Genomic DNA, 19,329 nt, shown 5'->3' with positions numbered 1-19,329 from the left:
TGGCGGTATCGTTTTGAGGAGGCTTGACGTATTTCCGCTTTACGTACATCCCAGTGGAGAGCGTGCACTGTGATAGGTCTCCTCCTTTGACAAAAACAGCTTGTGTCCAATAGGATTTTAGGGAAGATGAAAAAAGAGCAGACCTGAAAGTAACGAGTACTTTTCAGCCTTCCTAGAAATTTACTCGAGTAAAAGTAAAAATATTTGTCTTGGAAATGTATTCAAGTAAGAGTAATAAGTACCAAAGAAATCTAATACTCAAGTAAAGTACAAATCCTCTGGATATGTACTTAAGTACAGTACTCAAGTAAATTTACTCCGTTACTGTCCACCACTGCATATCTGGCACAGATTCAGCTCCTCCACAGAGCCGGCGCATCCGTCATTTATTCACTCTGAATGCGTCTGCACCTCTGCAGGATGAACAGACCTTTTGGTTAAAGTCACTTCTTTCTAAAAATTTACCGTCAGGAACCTTCACGGGTTGACACGGAAGTCAGACTGCAGGCGTACGAGTGTGGGTGACATTATATTGTCTCTGTCAGTATCCATTCTGCTCTGACCTTCAGTGTGGCTCACCTGTGAGCGCTCCGGCGCGAGCTGGACTGCTCTGGAAAAGGGAGTTTATCTGCTGAATTTCCACCCCAGGCAAAGTTGGTAATTACTTTCTCTGGCTGCCATCATTTTACAGCAATCCATCATCATCTGGGGCTCTTTGGCTGTATATAGGAGCCACGTGATGATGACAGACATCGCTAACTGGTCAGCAGCGAGGCTGCCAAAACACAAGCACGCAGGATGCAAGCTTGATTGAATTCCTCAGGAGCAAAATTACGCTCGGGCCTTGCCGGAGTTCCCGGCCTGCTAGCTCCGTCTCCGCGTGTAGATCCCAATTGAAGGTGGCAAGTCATAAAGTGCCCGGAAGGTAAGTTTGGAAGAAGCACAGTTTAAGATTTCAGGGAGAGAATAAGGTACATGTCGGTGGTAAGAGCACACAGGGAAGGAGGGAGAAAAAATAATCTGACGATGGAAGAAAACAAATATTTGAAAGAAAGATTACCGTCACAGCTGCACAGAGCTGAGATGTGGAAAAGAGAGTAAACAAGCTTGGTCTCTGGGGTGGGGGGGGGGCGGTGTGGGGGAGAGGGAAAATGTGAGTGTGAGGAAAAACAAAACAAGAAATGGGGTGGGTGGCGCCGGGGTTCGGGGATGGCTGAGGAAAAAAAAAAAGGGGGGAAAAGTAGTGGAGAAGAAGAGCAGATGGAGCAGGGGAGTGACAGGGCGCAAAACAACAATCAATGAGTTTTACAGAGAATAAGAGTGGGGCGGGAAAAAAAAAGGAGAAAATTCAAATAACGGCGGAAAGAGGAGTACAAAGTTAACACGAGTGGGTGTTGTGTGGGAGAGAGACTGGGGAAGCATCGGCATGTGCACACAGCTAGATCCTGTGTAGATGCACAAACATATGGCACCCACCGACTGCATGGAGGTGCCGGAGCTCTAATGAGAAACCCTTGAATTTTGTGCAGAGCAGCTCGTTTAATAAAGCCCCGAGTCTTACAATCTGAAGTGGAAAGTAACTCAGATTTAATATATTATTTATTTGTTATTTTTTGGTGTCCAGCATTAATTATGTTAAAATGATGTTTAAATTCTACTGGAGTAGGTGTGAGGTCATCACATTAGTGTTTACTGATGCCTCGTTGGTAAGGTATTTAGACTGTTGTCGGTAGATATTTGGGAAACAATTCATTTTAAAAATTAAAAGATGAAAATAGAAGTTTTAAACAATGCATATGATTAGAAAACCTGAGCACTTTGATGGATATTAACTGAAAAATGATGTGATGTATCGTCAAGTGCTCCAAGTAATTTAAGACTGATTTGATTCAAAATAGTACTGATGTTACTGAAATAAATCCATATTTTATCATTCACAACACAAAGGGCGGGGCTGCTCAGATGGCAACTTTTTCTTTACTTCTGCTCCATTCTTCAGTTCACATGCATTGTATCTTCTCTATTTTTATCATTTTATTTTCTCCTTACTTCCAAACCTCATAGGTTGTTATGCGACGCTGACAAGTATATACTCGTCAAACCTGTGCACAAAAAGCAACATCTCTTTGCGACTACGTACACTAACCGGGTACACGAATGAAAGACTTACGTTTATGCTGCAGCAGAATTATCTGCTCCACTGGGATTTGGTTTTGCTAATGAAATTCTTCCTTTCCAGAAGAGGGAAGATCAATCACACGTCTTTGCAGATGAGAGTTAAGTTATGCTCGTGTGTTTGGTTGCAAAAAAGGATGGAGAATAAGGCTGCTGCACCTGGCAGCTTCGCATTAGCATACACTAATGAGAGTACAGCAGCAAAACAGCGATGCTCTTCGTAAGCCATATGAAATAATACTTATAGTTGTTTGGTCTGTCACCTGCTGATGAGAAAGTGCTTCTTGTCTCGCCCATCTGCGAGGTGTATATTGGAGGATATTGTGGTGGCTCTTTGCATGCAGGGGATGAATCATTTCAGAGGAGCCACCCCCCCCACCCCCCCACCTCTACCCCAGATGTTCATGCCCTTCACGACTTTGATCCAGAGTGATCCATAAACTCTAAAGCTGGCTGTAGCTAAATCTGAACAAGTGTCTGTTAATCCTGCCCTGATGAGGTAATCTACTCATTTTGTGAGGATAGACACAAGGGAAGATGTTCAGAAATGTTATGGATCCGTGTGGAGAGGTAGCATCTCCCGGTTTATCCTGTTTTACTATTCCTCCCAACACCAACACGACACCAAAACTTTGCTAAGCAATTATTAGAGCTAAGCATACATGTCTGAAGGTGATCGGAGGTATATCTTCGTATAGCTCTCATAAAAACGATCATAAAAATCAACAGATCAATGCTTACAAGACTAGCAATGTGCTGCAAGGGCACGCTACGTGCAGAAATACATATATCAACTTACTGCTTACGATGCCACCATGCAGAGTAAAGGTCATAACCTTAAACAGCATTCCTCTCTTACAAGCTTGTCTTTTTATCCCCCTCTTTCAGAGCAACTGCAGATTATCAACATTATATAAATAATTGATTTATCTTAGTCTTTTAAAAATTTAAATTCTTAAAAAATAAAAAATCTGGCACAAAGGCAAGGCAAGTTTATTTCTTCAGCACAATTCAACAACAAGGTCATTCAAAGTGCTTTACAAATACATTAAAAGAAATAAATAAGACCAATAAATAAAAATCTGATGAAATCAATATCAATCAATAGGATCTAAAGTTTTAAATTATCAGTGCAGACTAGAGCTTTATTCAAAAGGCAACTGAGAACAGGCGAGTCTTCAAACTGGACTTAAATAAACTGAGGGTTTCAGCTGATCTGAGGCTTTTTGCGTGTTTGTTCCAGACACGTGGAGCATAGAAGCTGAATGCAGCTTCTCCATGTCTGGTACTGACTCTGGGAACTGATTAAAAAACAGATCCAGATGACCTGAGGGGTCTGGAAGGTTCATCCTGGAGGTCCCTGATGTATTTGGGTCCAGGACCATTCAGAGCTTTATAGACCAGCATCAGAATTTTAAACTCTATCCTCTGATGGACGGGCAGCCGGTGTAAAGACCTCAGAGCTGGACTGATGTGTCCACTTTGTTGGTCTTATGCCGCTTTTCCACTAGTTCCTACTCAGCGCGCCCCGGCTCAGGACGGCTCGTGATGCCTCGTCACGCCTCTACCCGCTTTGTCCTCGTTTGTTTTTCCACAGCCAGGGGAGAAGTGGGCAGATTGGGGTGAAGCTGCTGTGACGTACTCGATTGCGCAACCCCTTTGTTCGTGTCGGCGCTGATGAGAAATCAGATGGAGCCGCGAGCGGCTGAGAGTAAAACAGAGCTCCTGGTGGATCTGATCGTTCCTTATCGCCCGTCTACATCCCTTTTTTAATTCTCTCCTCAGCCACCAGGTTTATGAACATCTGCACCTCAGAGTTGGATCACCAAAAAAACGTTTGCGCTTTATAATAAAATCACCGCGAGTCGCTCTCGCGCTGACTCCCGCTTCCTGATTCAAACGTCTGACGGCCCCGCCCTCCGACCAATCGGTGGTGTGGAGGGTGGTGACGTCAGATCCAGAGCTGACTCAGCACGCTTAGAACCTCGACAGCCTCGGTACAGAAAAGTATCTACTTGGCACGGCTCCACCCGCCTCAGCCCGTAGTGGAAAAGCACAAGACGGGGGCGTGGCGGGTAGAAGCGAGCTGAGTAGATACTAGTGGAAAAGGGCCATTAGTGAGGACTGGAGCAACAGAGTTCTGATTGAGCTGCAGTTGTCTGACTGATCTTTTTAGGACAACCTGTAAAGATGCTGTTACAATAATCAAGCTACTAAAGATGAACGCATGGACTAGTTTTTCCAGGTCCTGCTGAAACATCAGATCTTTTAACTGGATGGCTGACTGTTATTGCCTTAATGTGTTTTTCCAGATTCAGGTCTGAGTCCATCACTACACCCAGATTTGTCAGTGCTGTGGTGCTGTGTAAAACCTGACCGGAAGGCATCATAGCAGTTATCTTGTGTTAAAAAGTTATTTAGCTGTGGAAAGACTGCTTTTTCAATGATCTTTCTTAAAAAGGGAAGATTTGAGATGGGCCTGTAGTTGTTCATTTGTGTCTTGTCAAGACTGTCTTTTTTCAGCAGAGGTTTAATCACAGCTGTTTTTAGTGGCTTTGGAAAGACACCTGACATTATGGACAAGTTCATGATTAGTAGCAGGTCTGACTCCAAAATATTTGAGACCTTTTTGAAAAAGTGTGTTGGCAGGATGTTCAGCAGATGTAAGATGTCCTCCAGGTCTTTGCTGTTAATGGGTTGAAACCGTGTCATGGTGTTTAAACCGGTTTTCGGTGGACACATTGTGCTGTTACATGCTGAGTCAGCCCAAAGTTGTCCAGAGGGTTACTCAGGTCCGTAGTCCCTTTGTCCTGAGGGTTGTTCACATGGATGTTAAAATCCCCAACAATGATTACACGGTCAAAATCAACACAGATCATACACAGCAGTTCACTGAGGTCATCAAAAAGGTCTGCACAGTATTTGGGGGGCTGTGAACATGCAGAAACAGGCCTCCAGCTGTACAGTACAGCCATGTATTCAACACCAGCACGGTTATTTTGGTCTAACTAAGTTTCAGTTAAAAACAACAAATCCACGGCGTGCTGTGATAAAATCATTAATTAAAAATGTTTTCCCAGCTAAAGACCTAACATTTAATAAAGCCAACTCAAGTGTTTTAGAGGTATTATTTGCCCCCTCTTGTTTGGGAGCAGTCTGTGGCACACAAGCTATGTTTACTTTATTTAAAGATCTTTTAGAGTGCAACTCTCTGTGTTTTGACTGGGCCACATCCCTCCTTCTGTCAAGTCCAGAAGTTTTAAAACCTTCTAATAAACTGGGTCTCAGCTCGTTCTGGGAAAAGTCCCGACTGCCGTAATCCTCGCAGGCCGGACCCTCCACACATCAGACATCAGACTGCGGAGACGGAACTTTTTGCCGGTCCTGTGGGGGGTTTATGGAGGACAAAAAGGTGTTACGACTGTGGTCGTATTTATGTTAATATGTCAGTTTTTTTCAGAGTGGTCATCTGTGACAGGTGTGTCTATTCACTTTTGTATACAGGACTGTCTCGGAAAATTAGAATATTGTGATAAAGTTCTTTATTTTCTGTAATGCAATTAAAAAAACAAAAATGTCATACATTCTGGATTCATTACAAATCAACTGAAATATTGCAAACCTTTTATTATTTTAATTTTGCTGATTATGGTTTACAGTTTAAGATTAAGATTCCCAGAATATTGTAATTTTTTGAGATAGGATATTTGAGTTTTCTTAAGCTGTAAACCATGATCAGCAATATTAAAATAATAAAAGGCTTGCAATATTTCAGTTGATTTGTAATGAATCCAGAATGTATGACATTTTTGCATTACAGAAAATAAAGGACTTTATCACAATATTCTAATTTTCTGAGACAGTCCTGTATGTGAATAGGTGTGTGCGAGGACCAGGAGGTGATTGGGGGATTGGCTTCCAGCTCGGCCGGTGATTGGCTCTTACCCGCTTTATAAAGGGCCTGGATGATGCAGCCTCCGCTGCTGATGAGGGACATTCCCATCTCCCTCCTCTCCCAACCGGCCACACTTCAGATCCCGCTCTTAGTAGTAATCTCATTATCTTTTGTTAAAGCTAATTAGGGGTCGACTGCCATTTTGGTTAACCTTATTTTCTCATGTTTATGTTAGCCAGGGAGGTAAGTTGTTGTTGTTTGGTTTCTTTATGTTTGGTAAGGTTATGTTAGATCTGTTTTGTTTATGTTGGCCTTTGTCCACCCTGGAGCCAGATCAAGCTCTACTTCATTTATTCAATTCTTGTAAATAAATCCACCTTCTTTATATTCAAAATATTGGTCGCCGTGGCTGCTTGGGACTTGGGGAAAATGGGTTCATTCAAGTAGATCTGAGCCCAGCGTTGACCCACTCCATCATCTGGGGTCCGTTTCACAAAGCAGGTTCAACAAACTCTGAGTCTAATCCTGAACTCTTAGTTGATCTACTCTGAGATCGGAAACTCAGAGTTTTCGGTTCCAGAACAGCGGATTACAGTTAATTTACTCAACTCTAAGGGCCCGATTTACTAAGATCCTAAATAAAGAGTACTAAATTGTGTGTGCACTGAAAAAGTTTGCGCGTGCTGTTGTTGTGTGGTTTGCGGGTGATCAACTAAGATTGCGTGCGCAATTGATAACAGGTGCAAACCTCAGTATTTAAATGAGGTGTTGCGTGTCTTACGGTTTGCGGCGCAAACTTTGCGCCATGGAGAGTCTGGATGGAAAGCAGGATATAGTCGCAAGCGCAAAATGCAATTTGACGAGTTGGAGTTAGAGATATTAGTGGAAGAGACAAATTGTTGTATTCAGCACCCCTGCCGTGAAAAGCACCCCCTCGTATATTCAATGATAAGTAGACCAAGAAAAAAAACAACACACTGACACTTCAATATATTTAGTTTGAGTTTATATTATATATATTTACAAATATTATGGAAGACAACACAGTAAGCAGGCTATTAATTAATGACATCAATAACCATTTACCCGATTTTTTTTTTTCTTACCCGAATCCATGAGCGCATTTAAACATGAATCATTAACACAAAACTGGACGCTAAACAGAACATGAACAGAACACGGAATGAGAATATCATTTTTGTCAGACGAGGGGGTGCTTTTCACGGCAGGGTTGCTGAATACTGCACAACACCGGGGTATGACAACTGCAGAACAAGTATAGGCGAACAATGAGAAACACTTTTTTCTCCATGAAAACACGTGATTTATTTATTATCACAAATAAAAAAATGAATGTGCCTCCTGTGGCAACCTTTTGCTGAATAATACTCGCTTTAACATTCAAATAAAATATTTCTCCTTTTGCATGTGGAGATTAGCACCTTCCTTTCGAACGTATTAAATACAGACGCAATCACAATCCACGCAAAAACTTTCAGGCTTGGTAAATCTCATTGCGCGTGGTAAATGGACCAATTTGCATCTTTCCCTCCCAGTATTTAGCGATTTCTGCCGGGTACGCCCCATATTGATTATTCATCAGGGCAAAAGTACTAAATGGATTGCGTGTGCTATTTTGCGCATTTGAGAGACGCAGTCGTCTTTGCACGCTGTTAGTAGATCAGCTGGCACTTTGGTTTGCGGGTGATGTCAAGTTTGCACACGTTTTTACGCACGCAAACCTTTAGTAAATCGACCCTAAGTAGTTTCACCTGGAGTTAAGCGCGTGCGCCACAACTATTAAAAGCCAGCATCAATTGAGCCCTGATACAACGATTCACCATGGCAACCGGCGACCACATAAGATCCACCTACTTTTTCTTTTTTCTTCTTTTCTTTTTTTCTTCTTTTCTTTTTCTTTTTTTTAAAAACTTTATTTAACATTTCAATTTACAAAATTCCTTTGAGGAAACATTAGTTTCTGAAGATCCACATACTTCATGCCACTGGAGTTAGAAGTGTTAATACGTGCGTATGGCGAGTATGAGAGCATATTTCGGAAAAAAAAAACAGCTGCAGCAGCAAAATTGGCGTGGGAGAAAGTTGCTGCAGTCAATGTGTAAGTTTGAATGCAGTATTCATTTAACATTTAAGCACACTGTATTATAGTATTACAGATGGAAGCAGTGGTGGAATGGTATTGAATGAAATTTTATTGTCATTTAGATCAGGGCCGTCAATTGGGTACGGCAGCCGCCACACCTCGGCTTCAGGGGAAAATGTAAATGTTTTTTTTTTATACATTTATGGAATTACTCTGTGTCTATTTGCATTGATTTATCCTATTACTTAATACATATAAAATAACTACAAATACATATCAGAACAACATGATGGATTTCACTAGGTATTATCGTCCCCAACACTTGTACCCCCCCCCCCCCCCCTCCCTTGTATGTTGAAATGTGATGTCCCAGCGTCCCTGACAGTGGTCGGTCGCTATCAATCTCGTTTTTAGCGCGATCTGCAGTGTTACTAACTTACAAAAATTAAAAGGAAGCAGACAACCACGCAATTTGGATTGATTTGCATATTTTTCCTTCTACAGTGTAAATCATTACAAGACTGAAGGAATCTGGAGGAATTTTTTAGTGTAAAGTGCAAGAGCACAACCCAAAACTGGACACTTGTAAACTCTGATCCCTCAGGTGACTGCAGCGAGAACATTCGTTCGTCAATAGCTCATTACTTCAGATTACTTTGGCACAAAGAAAAGCATCTCTGGCATCTCTGGGCTCAGATTTATCTTGAACATATCTATCACATATTTGAAATGTGTATTTACACGTCTATAAGAGCTGGACCTGAGATGATGGGCATTGTTTCTGTGTCCTTGGCAGGTCTGAAACATGTGATGAAGAACGGGGCCAAGATCCTGTACTTTGTACTCCTTAAGATGTATTTGAAGGAAAATTGGGCCAACATGACATTTGAAATCCTTCATCACTTTGTATCTCCAAAGCCAGAAAGCTTTGGCAGAGAGTTGTCAGAGGGGGCTGCAACATGACAAAGTGCTAAAAACTGTACTGTTTTAAACATTTTTGGAATGTTTTGCAAACCTGAAATACAAAAAAATTGATGTATGTGAACTGATGAAATGAAGCTTATGAGACAAAACATCAATTATTCATCGATCGGCGCGTGGGTGAATAAGAAGTGCTCTTTGTATCTGGATGTGAAAGGGCTGTTTAGAAATAACCTGTAAAGGCTAAAAGGTTAAATATGAGTGACAGGCAACTCAGTGCGGTTACATGCACATCTAAATCGAGCTATTGGCAACAATCCAGCTAAGGATTAAACTGGAGTTTCCCAGAATTACAAGTATAGATGCACCAGAAGACAATCGATTATTGAGTGAGGTGCGTTCAACACCGTGATTCTAGGTGGCGCCACACGCACTTTCGCGTTGCCGTTTTTTCGGTTCTTTCTTTGTTGTTCGTCTTCTTTTGTCTCCTACTGTGTAGATATTCTGGCTTTCGTCCAGAAGGGGGAGTCCCGGGGCAGTTGCTAGCTCGGTTCAGCGTGGGTGGCATATATACGCCGGAATAACTCGGATTAGGACGCAATATCTGGCACTAACAGCTCAATCTCAAGAGCTTCAGTCCGGTTCGACTACAGCCCTGCTAATTTAAAAAATGTGATATCGGTCGGATTAAGGCCACAATTTGACTTTGTATTTGTATTTATTTGTATTTATTTATTTAGCACAATTTAAAAAATAGTGCAAGGAGGGAACGAAGCCCAGAGGGCTTGTACAGAGTTCCACTCCCGTCATCTACTCTAAACAGAAAATTAAATGTACAAACATAGGAAAACTCTAATTATAAACATGAAAAGAAAACAAGGATACATAATAGAGAATACATTGAAAAATTAGGACATGAGATATTTTTTCAGCAATTTTTTGAAGGATATAAATGACAATGTGGACCTCAGAGACATATCTAAATTGTTCCAGGGTTTAGGACCTCTAAATGAAATATTAAACTGATGAAAAGATGTTCGACAGAAGGGTAAATGTAGATTGACACTGTGTCTAGTTGAGTATGAATGCAAGTCAGATGAAAAACTAAAGAAATTATGAAAGGTGTCCGGAAGATCTTGCTTATTGTTGATAAACTTGTGCACAAATAAACATGAGTGAAAAACATTGAGTTTATGAATGGGTAATATAGAGTATTTTTTGAACAGAGGTGCGGATGGATTATGTCTATTGGACATAGAGATTGATCTCAGGAATCTCTTCTGGATTATCAGTAGTTTGTTAACTAACTTTCTTTTAGTGCATGTAAACGTACTGACTACCGCAGTAGCCAATACACAACCTTCATATTTCAGTGTTGGTCCAACTCGTGAGATTTAGTTCAACAGCAAAACAAAGATTTTGATTGGAAACTGAAACAAATTGAAAAGGACAAACAGTGAAACTGTTAATCACAGAGTGTCCACATGTGATGTATTCAGTTTATACACAAATATTTCCACCAAAAGTGTGGTTTCAGGGAACAATCTACCAACGGCACCATGCTCCCGCTGCACGGAGTGAGAATGGAAAAAGTGCAAATTTCCCAAATCATTGTAACTATTTAATGCGTGCAGACAAATCTTGGCTTTAATATGACATTTATGATACATGTTTAATATCTGAAATAAAGTTTTCAGAGGCCAGTAGTTGCTGCCCCCTCCTCCCCCCCGCACCGCCAACTCCTATTCCCCTCAGTATCCCCAGTCCTACAGTGAAATGAACTGCCATGGTTAATCCTCCAACTGATCCCTCTCCTTCTGTCTCCACAGAGGGAGGAAACGACAACGAGTGGAGGATGAGAGGAGGGTGGGAGGGGTGTGGGATGGTGTGGGGGGGGGCATAGATGGAGAAAAGAAAAGTGGGAAAGACAGAGCCACCAGAGAAGGCTGAGCCAGCTGTGACAAAGAGTGATGCCCACTTCCCCTCCTTCTATCTTCGCCATCCATTTCTTTCTCCATCGTTCTTTAAACCCTGTTCCTCTTCTGCTCTGCAAACACGGTGCAATTGTGAGTTGACACAAACATCCCCGGCGCTGTGCACCCCCCACCCCCCCAGACAATGATTCATTGACCTCCTTATCGCATTAGACGACTTGATGGGCATCGTAAAAAGAAATTAAATCTTAATTACTTTTTCATTTTTGACAAATTTGTCCCTGCAGAGATGCCATATGCTCACTGGGGTTTGGGGCAAAACGCTGAGAAGAAAAGGAGAGTTTTGGAAATTGCACGAGAGCACGAGGAGCATTTTTCTCCCAGCCTTGCATGTTTTAGTTTCTATCCAGGAGGGATAACCTTGCATTCCTATAGATTTCTTGCTGCTTTATTACATTATGGATCTTTTCTCCTCCAAGACAAAGTATAATAATGCACTTTATACTGGCACTGTTTTTCATCACTCGCAGGTCAAAGGGAGTGTGTGTGTCCTTGTGCAGTGATGAATGCGTGCACATGAACGCTATGAGGAGCACGGGTCTGGATGAGCACCTCTGTGTGTGTGTGTGTGTGTGTGCGTGCGTGTGTGTCACCTTTTTTAATAATGTGCTGTCAATCTGGACTGTGGGACCGGCTATTTCACTAACCCTCCCTAAGTCTCATATCGTAGCTCCTCGGGGAGGCAGAATAAGTCATCAGTGGCCACCGGCCTAGAGTCCTCACGCAACGCCAAGAAAGGCTCAAATCACAGGGAATGCAATAAGATGAGAGGGAGATATCAGAGTTGGACTTTGCAGAGAAGGCCAGGACGCTCAGACTTAACGCCCGGCTGCTCATCTCGCTGTTTTAGCAGACGTTTGGGGACAAAAGGGCTGCTATTGAAGTTACGGTCAGGTGATAACACTGACAGTTAATGTTCAAACTTGATCAGAGGTGGGTAGTAACGAGTTACATTTACTCCGTTACATTTACTTGAGTAAATTTTGGGAAATTTGGTACTTTTAGGAGTAGTTTTGAATCACTGTACTTTTTATTTTTACTTGAGTAGATTTGTGAAGAAGAAACTGTTCCTCTTACTCCGCTACATTAGGCTACGTTGAGCTGTTACTTTTCTTTTATCCCTTTTATTCACGTACGCGTCAATCTCATGACATCACTGGGTGATTCTTTTAGAAAAATGTTTGTTTTTGCATGTTTTGTCACATTTACACAGACTCAAACACACACAGAGTTTCTATGAGTTCATGGGCTTGTTCTAGTTCTGCCTGGTTAAAAAAGAAAAGTACAAAGGCTGGAAATTTTGTGCTACTTGTGCTTAATTTATTTTTTTATTCTGTTATTATTTTATTATTTATTAAAGTACTTGAATTTACTTTAAGATTTTAATTTAAGTACATTTTTATTTTTTATTAATTCTAATGTATTTTATTATTTTATTGATTTAATTTGCCTGAAGATAATTATTTTGTACTTTTGTCTGTTTGAATGGTTGTGTTAAAAAAATAAATCAGACGTTACTCAACAGTTACTCAGTACTTGAGTAGTTTTTCCACCAAGTACTTTTTTACTTTTACTCAAGTAATTATTTGGATGACTACTTTCTGAACTTGATGCCTTACCCAATCACAACCCCATCATTTTACATTAAACTCTTGCAGCTGGTGGTAGTAAGGAATCTGTAATCTGTAACAAATACGTATGGCTCTGGGTGTATGGAATCAGGACGCACTGTGAAGGTGTGTGGGAGTAGGTGTGGAGCTTTGAGGGGTCTAAAGGAGCAGGGAAGTGCCGTCAAACGTGGTCTGTTTCCATCTCACATTGACCTGCTGCAAGAGCAGACTACTGTCTGACACTGTGTCCTTGTTTTGTTTACACCACAGAAAGAGCAGATGCTTCTTTTCTACCAGGGGAAAAGAACAGAAAACACACAGCAAGAGTTTTAGGGGGAAAAAACATTGGGAAAAAAAAGATGAAAATTTGAATAGCATTCACTCCAATTTGTTACGCTGGTAAAAAGCTTTGTTTTTCCTCAATTTATTATCTTAATATTTTTACCACACACAATAAGCGTGAACATTTTTGCAAGGTCTCTTTCACTGGTAAATAACTGGCACAGTCGTCCTGATTAGGGAGTGTACTGAACAAAAACAGAACCAAAAGCCAAGATAAGTGTGATTTAGGGCACTGAATTAAGTTCAGACTTTAGTTTCTGTTGCATCTATTTTAAGCTGAATTTTCTAATTTACAGTTCTGTAGGGCGAATACACACATCCTCCTCCTGAACCTTTTTTTGTGACGCACCTTCAATGCACCCCTCTTTAAACCTTACCTTTGTCTTGTAACCTCCTCGGAGGTTTCATCCATCTGCTGCGATTTAAAGGGGACACATTATGGCTTGAGCATGAAAGAGTGTTATCTGGGACGCCTACCACACCGTAAAAGTGTCTAGTTAAACCAGTGGGTCTGTGTTGAGTGTGCTGCCTCAGTCAGGACGATTGGGAGAAGCAGAGCCGGTCAGATTCAGCAGTGTTCCACGGGAGAATTTTCTTACATCAAGAGATGTGGCCTGGCTGCACAGAGTTGAATGACTCTGAAGATGTGCTGTTGTTGTGTTCATGATAGCAGTGAAGAGACTTTTCCAAATTTGGAAAGCACTTGAAATGCTCAGTAATTAGCTGTTCAGGTCAACACAAAATGCTGCATTCCCTGCCATCAGCAGATGAGCAAAGAGCCCTGTGGACTTACTTCATTTTCAAAGAGAGGTTTCTGGTCCAAAAGGTTCAAATTTGTTGTGTTCACATTAGGGCTGTTCAATTAATCGATTTTAAATCGTAATCGCGATTATGTAATTAGAACGATGTTAAAACGTGAAAATCGTTTTTTTTTTTTAACCTTGTCTGCACACATATTAATGATTGATACCATATTAATGATTGATGGAAATACCTCTCAATACCTGTGACAAGTGCCCCATCGGAGAGGCTCTTTAGTGTAGGAGGGGGCGTTGTAACATGTCACCGGGCATCCCTCAAGCCAGATGCGGTAGACCGGCTCGTGTTCCTTGCAAAAAACTTGCAAATGTGAATAGCAAATGTAATGACTGACATTACACACCTCTACCTCCTTCATGGGTTGCATTATTATTTAGCATGCAAAGACCCAGTTTAGTTTAATTAGAAAATGTCTTGTTTTATTTAATTGGAAATATAACTTACTGTATGTTTGCAAGTGCTGATTTGCTGATTTTTTTTTTCAGAGATAAAACTTTATATTTTATTATATTTTTTTAAACTTTTTTTCAACTTATTTTACAGAGTTTTGCACTTTATTCATTCATTTTTGGTTTAGTAAGAGCAAAGTTTGCACTTAAAGCCCAATGGGGCAAATGTTCAATAAAAAAACAGCATATTTGAAATCATTTCTTTGCCTTTTGTCAATTCACAAAATAATCGTAATCGCAATCGAAAATCGGATTTTGAGAGAAAAAAATCGAGATTTTATTTTTGGGCAAAATCGAACAGCCCTAGTTCACATGATTTATGTACACGTGAGAATGCTGAACGGTGTTTTAGCAGACGCCCCTGTCAGGTAGTTGCTGTCGAGTACCTCTCCGGCTACAGGAAAGTTTTTGGCTGCGTACAGGTTCCTGAATACCACTTTTGCAGGCCCGTTCCTAGTATTAGAGACATGTATCAATGAAAAAACTACCCAGAACGCCTGTAAATGGAGTCATCTTCTGTTGAGGAGAAGGCCGAGCAGAGAAGTGGCTCATCTGCATTTGAAGTGACAGAAAATGGGGCAGTCTTTACAGGGTGAAACAGAAGGTGTAGAGAGTGACCCTTGGGGTGTCATAAGTCGTGTTTTCATTGCTACTAGATTTGCCCGAAACCTAAATATTGCAGATAAAAAAAGCATTAACGGGTCACCAAAACCCGTTAATGCTTTTCTGAGGGGGTATTTCAGACTCATCGATAGGCCACTTCAGCCCAAAAGTGTAATGGAAAGACCTTTCTCGTATTTGCAGATCTCCGGCATTACTGTATGGGATGTAGTCAATCCAAAGCCATCTAACCTAGTTACCAAATGTTTTCGGCCTTATTTATATGATGTAGTTGCGCTATAACACTACTGAATCATTATGCTTTACTGCATTACATGAGGGCGTTAAGTTTGAATAATCATCCACTGCATTTGTTTGCAACAGTAGTTACAGTCATTTTTCCAAAACTGAAGATTTTTCTTTGAGGTTGAAATCATCTTATTTTTTTTAAGTGAGGTCTTGCAGAACGAACTCTTGGAGGGTTATGCTCTTAAAAAAAGAAAAATATTCAATGGAAGCCCTGGCCCCCCGCAGCAGTTACTTGTTGCAATTTCAGAACTGTAAAGGAAACTCACTTCCAAACAGCTCATTTAGCATACCCAGAACTCTATTCATTTTGTGGAAAAAAGGTGTAATTTTCCACCTTTATTCTTAAGCATTTAAAGTGTTGTGGTAACACAAATATGCCAGCTTATTTTGTTTACAAAACTGTATTCCAAAGATTTTGAAGCAAGACTACATTTGAAGTTAGAGTTGTAGCTTCAAAATCCTTCTAAGATTTTATTGATTTATATTAGGGCGAGTGGGACTCCTGCTCCTGACACGAAACGTTGTGGTCCAACCTAGAACACTTTGGTACATTCATCATGGTGGAGGTGCAGAGCAGGTCAAAGAGAACCAGGTCGAAGGAAGTGATTAAGAGAAAATCTTGGACTGTTTTGTACTCTTGGGTCCAATCACAAAGGCTAAATCCTGGACGAGGACTCTGAGAGAAAAAGTGGCAGCAGAATAACTGATCAAGGAACAGGGGTAGGATACATCTTGGACTGGCTTTTATTTGTTACTGAGATCTACGACGACTTGTTTTTGGTACCTGACTGAGTGTGTGTTGTCGCTGTGGCTTCTTGTTTTGATCTGGCGATAAAGCTGTCCGCTCTGTAACTGTGTCTTTCCCTGTTTCATCTATCGTTGGACGACTTGCAGACATGCTGGATCGCATTTGGGCAAATGACTGGACTGATGTCAAAGTGCATTGTGTTCTCCTGAAACTGCTGTCGTTGGTGTCGTCTACTGCCAAGCGCTGTAAAACAAATGTCTTTGTGTTGGGTGGTAAAGTGAATTGTCATTAACCAGCTGATCTATGTCCGTTATCATCACAGCGGCAAAAGTGTCCATGTGCTAATACTTGTTTAATTCACTTTTCATTGCTTGGGGAGGCTATCACGAGGTGTGTGCCATGCTTTTATGAATAAAAATGACAAAAACCTTTTGTAGAGTTCTTTTTCTTCTTAGAGATACAGTTATGGTGAAGCTACAGGGCGTAAGCAATGTTACAGCTAACTACCTTGCTGCAGTGAAAGCTGGGATTTCACTACCGGTTGCTGTTGTAATACTGACATTTTCTCTTCTTCTGTAGTCTGTGTTAGTTCCTTAATCTTCCCTTTATTTATCAATTATACTATGTTTAATTTGGTAAACTAATCCACATGTTCCTGTGTGCAGGGCTCAATTCTTGACCCCTATTTACAACAAAACTGGACCATACCTGAACTGTAGGGCTCTCCCCCTGAGAGAAAAAAAAATGTTTTTGATAAATAATAATACATAATAAAGTATAATATAGAATAGCAAAAAAGTATTTTTGAATTTGAAAGAAAAATGTTTTATGCCATAAATGTAAGCAGACAGGGGAGAGGGGCAGGGGTCTATGCTGCAGGAACTGTGGAGAACAGCTGGCGGATCATTTTCATATATTTTGGAGCTGCCCAGCTATTCTGCCATATTGGCAAGAGATCATACAAGCAATACAAAATATTTTTGGTGATGCAATTGATTGCTCTTTCTCCGTTATTTTTTTGGGCAAAATCGCACCCCATTTATTGGTGCGTGATAAGTACCACTCAAAACATTGCTAGCAGCCAGCAAGAAGCTGTAACGCGAAGATGGTTACAGGCTTCTCCTCCGACAGAGACAGACTGGATAGATACTGTGTCTAACATTCAAAATATGGAATGAATGACCTTCTCACTAAATCTACGGATGGAAAAATATCTGCAATACTGGGATAAATGGATTGTGTATATGACCACAAGAGATGTCCACTGACCCACTTCTGTATGGACTGACATGTATCCTCATGAGAATAGGGTATGTATCAATGTATAGGTGACCGACTGCTTGTTGCATGTTATTCTGTATGTTTTGTTTTTTTTGTATGATTTTTCTACAAAAATAAAGTATATAAAAAAAAAGTTTTATGCCAGACCTCCACTTCTGAATACATAATAATTTGCCACACCAAATGCAAAATGATCTGCTACCGTTTAATGAATAGTATCCCTTTAATATATGAAATTTTTTATGCCAAAAGTAACAACAAAAAACAAAACAGGTACCAACATTGTAGAAATGTCACTTGTGTTTCCTTCGTCACTCAGCTGAAACGATCATAAACCATCTCACGTCGTGATCTTCCCATCAACACATGTTCAACATCTTGGAGAGAAATCAGTGGAATTTGCACCAAAAAACAAAGAAGGTGGAAGCTCTCAGGGCACCAAATACTGGTTATCACCAAACTGATGACACAAGATTGCTAACACAACAGGTATCCATCCGGAACAACAGACGCACCCTTTTCAATCTATCCCAACACGGGGTTCATTTATATATGAGAACAAGTGCCGATAATTCTGGGGTTCAACAACATGTGGTGAATGGAAAGCACCTTTCATTTGGGAAATCGAAGAGAAAACGCAGTGTAGCGAGGCCCGGTGAGCTGGTAGTGATGCAGAGGGAGAATATCCAACAAGGCAGGGCTTTTTTTTTGTCTTTTTGTCTACTTTGATTTATGTGTGGTTTTAAAAAAAAGAAACGGAAAAGGGGAGAGAAATACAATGCTTGTTTTGTTCGGATACTGAGGTGTGAACACCGCTTTATTGTGGTGTTTTGTGAAAGATGGACTGAAAAAACAAAGAAAAAAGCCAGACAGAGGCCTTTTGTTGTAAGGAACACTCACCGATACTTTCCTGTACGCGCCGAGCCTCGGGCAAAATGAATCATGGATATAGAGAGCGTTCAAATGTTCATATCATGTCTTTAATTCAGAGCTTTTGATGCAGGTCAGGAGTGTTTAAATAGTTATAATTCAGTGTATATCCTTGTAATGTTTGTTGACTGCGCTAAAAGGTTGGTGCTTTCACTACACCTGAATGTTAGCCCACACAGAGCAGGGAAAGGAGAATGACTACGACTCCACTTTGAAAAGCTGCTGCTAGATTTCCCACTCTTGAAAGGCAGATGAAATGTCGTCCAGAAATGCCTTACCATGCCTTTAATGTTTAATGACTTTCATCGCTTGTTTGCAAGATGTAAAACCTGCAGCATCCTTTAAACTATGTCGGTGCTCACGTGCAAGTATGTTAAGTTGCTTTCGTCAACGAAAATTATGACTAAATATCATCGTCAACGAACCTTCATCACCTGAGGAAAACAAGACGAGACGCAACGAAAATGCTGGTCATGTGACAATAACGATAATTAAATATATAAGTCAAAATCGTAGACGAATAAAAACGAGACTAAAATGTAGATTACAAAATAAAAACTGCTTAAATGTGTCTTCATTTTCGTGGACCAAAACGAGACGAGACGAAATGTTATAACAAAGGTCCTTAACATAAATTTTTTAAGTTGTTTCCTCTGGTTTAGTGGCTGCTGCTGGTTGACATCACATCCTCAATCCCAATATAAGTAACAATAATATAAAAATAAGATAACCTTGTTTGAATTGTAAAATGGGTTCGGCTAAATACAATCTTTGACTAAAACTAGACTAAAATGGTCCTGGACAATTCTGACTAAAATAAGACTAAAATCAGGGCCGCCGCAAGGGGTGTGCGAACCGTGCGACCGCACGGGGCCTCGCGCCCCAAGGGGCCTCGCGCTATGGGCCGTTTTTTTTTTTTTTTTTTCAAATTTATTTATTTTTTTTTTCGTTTTTGTTTTTTGTTTTTTCCCTTATAAATATCAACGGTCACGTTCCATTACAGACCTAAATGTGTACTAGTCTGTGCATATCAATAAATATGTGCAATGATGCGCGTGTCTGTTGTTCAACACAACTGATCAGACCAAGCGCAGACACAAGCTGCTCTGATCCAGACGGTGGAGTTGGAACAAACTGTCACACAATGTCAAG

At 40.7% G+C, this 19,329-nt stretch overlaps 1 protein-coding gene across 6 annotated transcripts in view; it reads right to left on the bottom strand.

The window, feature by feature from the left end:
• The window catches only part of ntng1a (netrin g1a), a 165,036-nt gene that overhangs the window by 27,954 nt on the left and 117,753 nt on the right, over positions 1 to 19,329 (bottom strand). The gene's annotated exons all lie outside the window — the stretch shown is intronic.

This window comes from Cololabis saira, chromosome 22 (assembly GCF_033807715.1).
Source record: "Cololabis saira isolate AMF1-May2022 chromosome 22, fColSai1.1, whole genome shotgun sequence".
In the NCBI taxonomy this organism is placed as follows: domain Eukaryota; kingdom Metazoa; phylum Chordata; class Actinopteri; order Beloniformes; family Belonidae; genus Cololabis; species Cololabis saira.
The sequence above is the reverse complement of the archived record's forward strand: the minus strand, read 5'-3'. Positions and strand labels throughout refer to the sequence as shown.